The following is a 10,012-nucleotide window of genomic DNA, read 5'->3' as shown; positions in this document are numbered from 1 at the left end:
CTTTCTGGGTGGCTTTTCCATCTTGATCCCAGACTGGCTTATTTCCTCGGAGAGCGTATTTTTATGAGCTGGGACAAAAAGACAGAGGAATGAGACAGGGGGGATGGCTTGGGAATACAGCCAGGCTCTGCTTAAACTGGTAGTTCAGTCATTCACCCAAAACATCAGAGGATCAGTTCTAATCCTCAAGTCAGTTATAAAACAGCACCAACATGGAAGACAGTGCTGCATTTTTGGAGGCATGGGGTTGGATGTCAGCTTCAGGGAGACAAGTACAGATCTGAGTTGTAGCAGAGCAGATATAGGCTTCAACTCAGGGCTAAGGATTTCCCCAGACACTATAAAATTAGGTTACTTTATATATTTTTTATCCCCCTAGACTTTTTCAAAAATATAGTCCTGCTTCTAAAACATGCACAAGTAAAGGAGGATATTGTGGAGGATATCTATGACAGAGTATTTTGTAGCAGACAGCTTTTGAAATGAATGAGTATTATTTTTTTCCCTATCCTGAAATTATTTTTTCAACATTGGTGCTGGGAGTGGGGAGTATAATTTACATGTGGTCCATGTATGGTGGCAACAGCTTTGTTGTTTTGCACAAAAAGGCACAAATGGTTTGGGATAAACAGCTCTCAAACTACAGGCTGGATGAAACTTTGGTTTCTAAAGTGGTCCTGAAAATACTGAGAGATTTGAGCAAAGGTTGTCCTTAGTACGGTCCCCCATACTGATCAAATAGTTAGGATGTGAACCTGTATGCCAGACTTAATCTCTTTTTCTTACACAAGGATGGAAGCCCAAAGAGGATCTATGCTCCATGATGACCCTCATTCTCTCCATCTCTTTCCTGAAGCAAAACACAGTGCAGAAGTTAGATCATCCCTGTCTTACCTTTCCCAAACAGCTCTTTATTTCTAAGCCTTCTAGACCTGAAACCTTTAAAAAAACCACCAAAACAGTTCAAAATGGCAAAGAGAGCAGGCAAGACACCTACAATACCCTCTGGTAGTCCTGCCCAACTGGACAACTCTCTTTCAGACCAAGGGGAGTTTGTTGGGTACCTAACCTGAAATTAAGACACCCACACTACTGTATCACTCTTTGTTTCCTGCCCTTTTATATCCATGGATGGAAATAAATATTTCAAGAGGAGATGAGCTAATTTTTAGACAGTTAAAGGTGGGTGAGTTGAATCCCACAAGTTTTTTTTTACAGCTAGGTATTTCTATGAGCCGCATAAAACAAAGTCCCTGTCAAATAAAGATAAGTTTTATAACATTTTATGGTAGTACTTATGCATCTCCCAAAAGACATGAAGAAGTTTCAAAAGGTTGTGATATCATTTCATGTATGACAGCAGATGAGAGAGACAGCAGAAGGCCCTAGGCTGCAGAGAACAGCTTGATCCTGTATTCCTGAAAATCCTTAGAAATTCTGCCAAAGAACTGGACTGGGTGTATTAAGAAGGCTGAAGGGAGATACTAGGCTGGGCTTGGTATACTGTGATTAGGCTAAAGGGACATACCAGACTCTTTTCTAGCTTATTTTAGGTTCCTGGCTTGTGGTTAAAATTTAATAAATGTATGGAAGTAATGTTCAAACAAACACACACGTGTTCTGTGGAGAAAAGGTGAGTTGAACTGTTTCTGCACATCAAGGTTACACAACATTGTCAGGGTCAATAATGGCAAATCCAGCTGAAAATACAGTCCTGTTGGTGCCGAGTGCCAACATTGCTTTGACATTTGTGGGGTAAGCTTTTTAAGTAAAAATCTAGGATTTCTTAATTTAAACATCATGCCCTCTGTCATAAGCAGCTAAGATCTCAAATGCTTCAAATACGGCCCCAAAAAGCAAATGAAGAGGTAAGTGCTCAAACATTGTTGCTAAAACTATGATTTCCTTGCAGGAAAGGTTGGCCATGACTAGAAATTCTAAAGATCACAAAGACCAACCTGTCCCTCCAACAGCCAACACCATACAGGGAAATGAAAATAAAATGCTCACCTCTGACCTGCTCCATGGATCACCTCATGGTCTACACTCATGCGATGCATCTGTTGACATCAACAAGACTGACAGAAAAGTAAGCATCAAGGTGACCTTAACTTCGGTTTTGGTAATTGAATTAATAATTTATGACTTTGGAGAGGGGAAGAAAAGGAATACATCATTAACCTCTTTTGAAAGAACTGTACCTCAATCAAGTATAATTATTTTTCTAGATTAAGCCATTGCAACCTCTTCCTACACCAACAAATACTATCTTAGCTCAAATCTGGTATCAGTAAAAAGGTACTTAATGTATTGACCTAATATAAATTGTGCTGGGGCTTGTTTGTGTGTGGTATATTCTGGAAAGGGATGTGCCTCCTCTAGTGGAATAACATTCAACAAAGGCCATAGATTACAAGAGACTTGAGTTCCTGAGGACCATGTCTTTGTAAGACAGGATTTACTGGAAATTACACTAATAAGTTACTGAATATTTAGAAAGAGTCTTGAAAAATTCACATATATCCAGCTTTTTTTTTTTTTTAATTTTGTTTTTGAGAGAAAAACAACCAAATAAACACCACAGCAAAATATTAAGATGTATAAAGTTAAGCCATGTGAAGTGTCAAAATACATTTAAATACATGCCAAGAACTGAGTGGTCTTGCTTTATTCTTGTCTGGGAATCATTTTACCCAATCAGAACTCTAATCTTCCTGTCTTATTCTGGGTGTAAGACCACGCTGTTCACACTGGTTTCCAAGTATGACAAATTCCAGCCTAATCTGATATCGCAGTGACTGTTCATTTCCCACTGGTGATCACCCCCTCATCTTATGGCTGCAAAGAGAAACACAGAGAAGGATCACAAGTGTCTATATAATGATAATAATGTACACTTTATATGCATCTATATTCTAGCACAGAAGCTAAAACATTGTGCTCTGCTTCCTTACTTTGCCACTTTGTTTGGAGCAAACCTTAAAAATTAATTTGAGATCAGTGTTACTTCTTCAACTTGTTTCCCTTAATTTTTTATTTTTTATTTCATTTTTTATTTTTCTTGCTGAGATAATTTCTGCAGATCATCCCATACCCACTAGCAGGTACATGCTATTCTAAGCAGAGTATACACATATTCTAAACAGAGATACTTGTAGGCAACATGTTGGCAAAGAACTGAAGATGCTGTTCCTCAAAAAGCCTGAGTACTTTCTTTGTCTGGACTGCACTAATGCAATTGCTCTTGCATGTACTTTGTATTCAGGCTGTCAGCATATTTTCATTTGTTAGGCAGTAGGTCTACCACACAACTCTCTCCGCTACTTTTTCAATACAGGAAGGGATTCTGCATGATGGGGGTAGTAAGGTGCTGGCCCAGGTTGCCCAGGGCGGTTGTGGCTGCCCCATCCTTGGAGGTGTTCAAGGCCAGGTTGGATGAGGCTTGTGCAGCCTGGTCTGGTGGGAGGTGTCCCTGCTCATGGCAGGGACGTTGGAACCTGAGGATCTATAAGGTCCCTTCCAACCTTAACCATTCTATGATTCTATCATTATACTCTTTAAAAGGTTTTTACTCTAGCCCTGTTTGCAATGCATGAGTTTAATTAAAAGCTGCAGATGTTTTCCATAGACTATGTAGAGTGGGATTCACATTTCGTCAATGAATGTAGATTGGCTCTTGCCTGAATATATGCATGTGCACTTCAAATATGTGGACAATAAGTACATCCTTTCTCAAGAAACAGGGACAAAGTATGCAAACACAGGCACTGTTTGGCCCTGAGAAACCAGACTTGGACATGAGGGTTATCCCAGATCTGGGAGCTGTCACTTGCACTGTATATGCTGAGACAAGGCGGAAGCTGCAACATAAACAGAGAGAAAAGGCTCAGTTTTCTTTCTAGTTTAATTTGCCGGAGTATGATCTTTTGCCCACACACTGAAAACAAGGACATGTTCTCTCTCAACCTGCAAACCAACAAGTTGAAAGACTGGCAGCTGCCTGCAGGGCCTGCACACCTTGTGCTTTAGACCCTGACAGGTGATGTTTTAATCAGGGCTGTGGTGAGGAAAGGGCTGGGAGGGCTCACCTTTCACACGCTACCCCAAACACACACCACACGACCTCTCTGCTGCAACCCAAGCTTGTTCCTGCTTTGGCATTCCCCACAGTCTCTCAAACATAACTCTTCTACATGCTCCTGTGTCCTTTTACATCCCTGAGCGTGGCCTTTTAGAAGACACAGGATGATGCTTCCAGGGAACTGCAATTTTGTGTTTACTGAAAAACAGGAAAGGGAATGAAATGAACTGCAAAAGCCCTCTTAATTATTGATGCATATAAAAATTGCCCTCTTGTGTTCTGAAAACTGGTGTAAAATGTCAGAGCTAGAGAGCTTCTTTCCAGTTAAGTTATGCTCAGTAAATTTCGTCTGCTCCTTGCACACATACACATAAAGATATCTCCTATCTGTCTTTATATACACTTTCTTTTCATGAAAAGCGTTTTGACTACTTAACAGGCATGTGGGATCCTGCATAAATTATGCTGATTCTATATGATTCAAACTATAAAATATAAAATTACATTGCATTTTCGACAGGCATACATACAAACCATGTGAAACGTGAAAGGTCAGGCTGGAAATTCCTCATTCTCATTTGTGAACATTTTTTTTTTGGTCCAACAGCCCTGTAGATTTCAACTGGGCTAAGAGATCTCACGTAAGACCATCATCTGGCCTTGCTTTAAGACCACTGCAGGACTCCAGTCTTGCAATCTGATTTTTGCCTAGACAGACACATACTTAACTGATGTCAGTGGGCTGCTTTTTTGGCTTGGGAAGGCATTTCATGGATCAAGGCCGTAACTGTTAACTCAGCTACCCAAACAAGAACATGGCAAAGCTCCACCACTACATTTAATCCAATGTCTTTGAGATTGTATTAACTTTTAGCTTCATAGATACGTGATGTTTCTCCACCAAAAATGTATCATCTTCTTACGGTATTCCCACTGCTTTAAGTTAAACTACACAAAAGTCAGAGAATGAGCAGCACTTGGTGTGTCTGAGGTGGACTACACCAGCAGAATGGTAATGCCTACAGGAAAAGTGTTCCTTTCAGGGCATTCATTCTCCCCTTAAATTCTTGCATTCTTGTTTGTCTTTGTTGCCTTACTCTGAAGTTTCCAATCTTGCTTGTGTTAAGTTCGTGTTTTCAGGAATAATGAGTTTCTATGAATGCTGCTCAGTTCACAAAAAGAACGATGCAGCCTCAAAAAGCAGGTATAATTTGGTGCTGGAGATGAGATTTCCAGCTTTAGACTTGGAGATATTGGTACTTAGAGGCTGGCTGTGATTGCTCTTGTCTTGCACAGGGGTCTGGTCTTGCAGTTCAGTGACTGCTGAACCAACACCCTTTGAAACTCTCTCACTTCCAAAACTGACTGAGCTGTGCCTGAAATATGCAGCTTATTTTTCCCCTTCTCATCAACCAGCATGCTCTCTCTCCCAGATTTCACAGGCATGGAAAATAAATTAGCCACCCAAAAAATTTAAGAGACGACTAGACAGAGGTGCAATTTCTGTGACAGTGGAACAGAGGCACCTACACATTTTATAGTGCTTTAAAGTGCCAGTCTGCTTTCACTGCTACCCATTTTAATGTCACGGGGGATCAGAAGTATGAGTACTCTCTACAGGGTACTTTTCATATACCTATACTGGACTCTGCCTAGCACACTCACTGATCTCTGCAGCACTTCAGCATGTTCTCTTTTTATAGACGTATCAGACATCTCACTCCTTTAATATATGTCATGCACAGAGATGGATGCACCTACGCCAACCCGTTGTGTCAGTGAGCATTGGTTTGGCAGCCAGGAAAACACTGCCAGCAGAAAGACTGGAGCTTGACACGAATGAAAGTGTCCTGTCACGATCTACATGAGAAGACCTTCAGTGGCTTTATCTGACCATTCTTTTCTAAAGCATGAACACTAGTGTAATCTTTGTTAGTTGCCAGATGTTAAGCACAGTACCACGAAGTCCATACATTCCTACAGTTTCAGTTTTTAAATATACTTTCCCTGAATGTAAGTGAAAATAGGGAGAACTTAGAAGAAAATATTTGCTTTGGGGTTTCAGAGTCTCTTGGCTCATAGAGTAGCTCTGGTGTTCTTCATGTCTACAACTGGTTGTCTGGGTTAAGCCAGTGCTGGAAGGTCTCAGAATCAATCCATGCAGAACTGAGTGCTTTTTGTATCTCCCTGGCTTATGAAAAGTCACATTACTCCCACATAGGTGCAAAGATTGCATAAACTATAATTTCAGGTAGTGTTAATCCAACCCCTTGCCTGATTTTGGGTGGTCATTTTGATACCAGGAGCTGCAGAACATTTCAAACAGCATCTCAGTTGGACTGCTCTTGCTGGATTCACAAGGAAGACAGGCACTGGCTTCCATAGCTGTTTCCACTCCTGTTCATTTTCCATTGGGCAACTGTGTCACCCATGCACATGTTCAGCACAGTCTTCCCTGGCTGTGCACTCTGAATACAGCTGGCTGAACACCATCTGAATACAGCCTTCAAATTCTGGATCAAGACACAGTTCAAATTTGATCTCTCTGTCACAGTGGAAGGAAAAATTCTTGAAAAGTTGCTCTATGACACTTTCCAACTATCTGCAGCCGGTTGTTTTGGATGAAAATTTTGTTATGGTTAAAAAAATAGTATCTCTTTCTAGTTAACTTCTGGCTTTCACTTAAAAAAGATACCTTGGAGCAAAGGTGAAGACCAAGAGGTTTCTCATGGTATGTAAAGCTTTGTAAAAGTTAGAAAAATTTGAATACTTAAATTTAGGAGATTAAAAGGGAAACTGGTACACCTCCTTAGCCATGGTTATTTTCTGCACTAATCCTCCTGTCTGTACAAAGCAGGGAGAGACAGACACACTACCAATTTTAAATCATTTTTGCTGTCAATGAAGGGGATGACTTTAACAAAATAATTGTTTGCATCATAATATTATCAATAAACAATATTAATAAAATCAATATAAATGAGTACAAAAGAACATGTGAAACAAATAAGGGTCAGGTTCAGGAACCCTGAAATGTGAATGTTCAATTAACAATAATAGAAAAGATGTGAGGCATGGTATGTAAATGAAGGCTGCCTGGGGCCAAATGTACTCAATAGGAAAGCCAAGAAGATATTAAAACCACCCCATATCACTTTATTTTTCAGCTGATGAGCAAATCCATGTTGAAAATGTGTTTATCTGTTCTAACAGCAAAATAAACATATTCCATAATATATGTATTAAGAGGAGGTATAACTCATACAGCATTCACTGCTAGGAAAATGTGACTAGGTACAGTAAGTGCTGTGAAGGGGGCAGGGGTAAGACGAGCAAGAAGGATAGATGTTTGAGGAGAAAAAAACTTGATAACCAGAGGTTTTTACATGGACCACAGCATCCCATGTCCCACATGCTGATTTCTTGAGCAGACCTGTTGCCAAGATAAATTTTTTCTTGGACTCTAGAATTTATAGGATGTGCTTGGCTTGCATCAAGAACACAGCAGTTCCTTCCCCACACAAACAGCTATATCTAGCTAGGCTGGATATAAACAGAAAGACTGCTTCACTAATTATTTATACAAAGACAAAGATAGCTGCATTCTGGAAGGTTCATAAAAATGTATTTTTAATTATTTTTTTTTTGGTCTTACTGTGTTTTTGACTTTCAGGGCTATCAGACTCCACCAAAAAGCATCTAGACCTTCAACCACAGGAAGGTAATTCACAGGTTTACTACTCTGATTCTTGCAGTGATTGTTTCTTTTTCCTTTTTTTTTTTTTTTTCCTTTTCCTTGGCAGTGATGATACAGTTTATTTAATAGCAAAGGATTTATATAAAACAGGATTCTTATCTGAAGGAGTTTCTCTCCCTACATGTTCCTCTGGCTTTTGAGACTACTTGTGTGAGCAAGGAGTACCCCAGAGCTACCAGCACCAAGCTCACTGTAAAAGTTAGTGTTATGAAAAGAAGATTCTTACATGTCCTGGAAAGGCACTACACCAAAATGTCTCAGGAAACAGTGGCGTTTTCAAATCAATAAATTTACTTTTATGAGTCAAGTTAAAGTTATTCATAAGTGTTTTCAGATCCAACTGTTATTTAAATTACACTCTATCTTTTTCTCCTTTTCTCTCCATTTTTAGACCGAGAAGTTGAAATACTGAAAGAGGCTTAGCAAGGGGAGTAAGAGAAAAATAATTTTGAGTGCTTCACATGCCATTATCCTCATCCTCTCACTTGTATGTGAAATGCAGCTGAAATATGGAATACATGATATAAGTTCCTAGCAGTTTGCTGCAAAGTCCCACTTACAGGAGCTGAGAGAAGAAAAACAGTGGAAAAACAAACAGCATTTTGGACAGGCAGAATACTATTGAACTGCTGTCACCTAGGTCTGTAAACTGAACCTTGCAAGTACTCTTACTCTATTTTAAGCACATTCTAAGAGGAATGGGAACCTGTGGGATTGGGTCTCAGTTTAGGCTCTGGGATTAGCATTCCTCTTGTGCAAAGCACCATGGAATTTTAATGAATACAAGTAGTCGGAATTTCTGCTGTCTCCCAGAGATTTGTTTATTTACTAATTTAGAGGCATGTTTAACATCTTTGCTTCGGTGATGTATCTGTACCAGCACTATACTAAGGCAATGGTTAAAAAACAGATGCTGAGATAAGAGAAGTATCTGTGTCATTTATGGTCCTAGACACACACATAAATTAACTTGAAAATCCAGTCCCCAGGTTAGATAATGAGATATTAAAGATTACAGTGTATACAAATACATGGCACCAAAGTGCCCAATCCAGTTTGCTGTGGGAACTTTATGAGTTTAAAATAAAAGAAAAAATTGAGTTTTTGTTGGAAATCATAGAATCTTAGTGATTGGAAGGGACCTGGAAAGATCATCCAGTCCAACTCCCCTGCCAGAGCAGGATCACCCAGAGCACATCACACAGGAACGTGTCCAGGGGGGTTTGAATGTCTCCAGAGAAGGAGACTCCACAGCCTCTCTGGGCAGCCTGTCCCAGGGCTCTGTCACTCTCAGAGGAAAGAAGTTTCTTTTGATGTTTACGTGAAACCTCCTGTGCTCCAGTTTGCACCCACTGCCCCTTGTCCTATCACTGGACATCACTGAACAAAGCCTGGCTCTGTCCTCCTGACACTGCCCTGAACGTGTCTGTAACCATGAATGAGGTCGCCCCTCAGTCTGCTCTTCTGCAAGCTCAAGAGACCCAGCTCCCTCAGCCTTCCCTCATCAGGGAGATGTTCCACTCCCTTCAGCATCTTGGTGGCTCTGTGCTGGACTCTCTCAAGCAGTTCCCTGTCCTTCTGGAACTGAGGGGCCCAGAACTGGACACAATACTCCAGATGGGGCCTCACTAGGGCAGAAGAGAGGGGGAGGAGAACCTCTCTTGACCTACTAACCACACCCTTTCTAATACACCCCAGGATGCCATTGGCCTTCTTGGCCACAAGGACACATTGCTGGCTCATGGTCATCCTCCTGTCCACCAGGACGCTCAGGTCCCTTTCTCCTACCCTGCTCTCCAGCAGGTCAGCCCCCAACCTGTACTGGTCCATGGGGTTGTTCTTCCCCAGATGCAAGACTCTGCAGCTGCCCTTGTTGACTTTCATCAAGTTTCTCTCTGCCCAAGTCTCCAGCCTGTCTAGGTCTCACTGAATGGCAGCACAGCCTTCTGGTGTGCCAGCCACTCCTCCCAGTTTGGTGTCATCAGCAAACTTGCTGAGGGCACACTCTGCTCCCTCATCCAGGTCCTCGATGAAAATATTGAGTAGTACCTGTCCCAGTACAGACCCCTGAGGGACTCCACTCGTCACAGACCTCCAACTAGATTCTGTCCCATTGACCACAAACATATGACTGTTTTTCGTTCAGACAAGGATGCTATTAGGAATTGATTAGC

The 10,012-nt window shown here is 41.0% G+C and overlaps 1 long non-coding RNA gene across 1 annotated transcript; it reads left to right on the top strand.

Annotated features, from left to right (window-relative positions):
- Window positions 1-1,915: 1,915 nt before the first annotated feature.
- Window positions 1,916-8,748, top strand: LOC127395885 (uncharacterized). Its single transcript, XR_007891868.1, has 3 exons — window positions 1,916-2,089; window positions 7,755-7,802; window positions 8,230-8,748. It is a non-coding gene; the product is annotated as an uncharacterized LOC127395885 (long non-coding RNA).
- The last annotated feature ends 1,264 nt before the right edge of the window (window positions 8,749-10,012 follow it).

This window comes from Apus apus, chromosome Z (assembly GCF_020740795.1).
Source record: "Apus apus isolate bApuApu2 chromosome Z, bApuApu2.pri.cur, whole genome shotgun sequence".
Taxonomy (NCBI): Eukaryota; Metazoa; Chordata; class Aves; order Apodiformes; family Apodidae; genus Apus; species Apus apus.
This window is presented reverse-complemented; position numbering and strand designations above follow the sequence as displayed.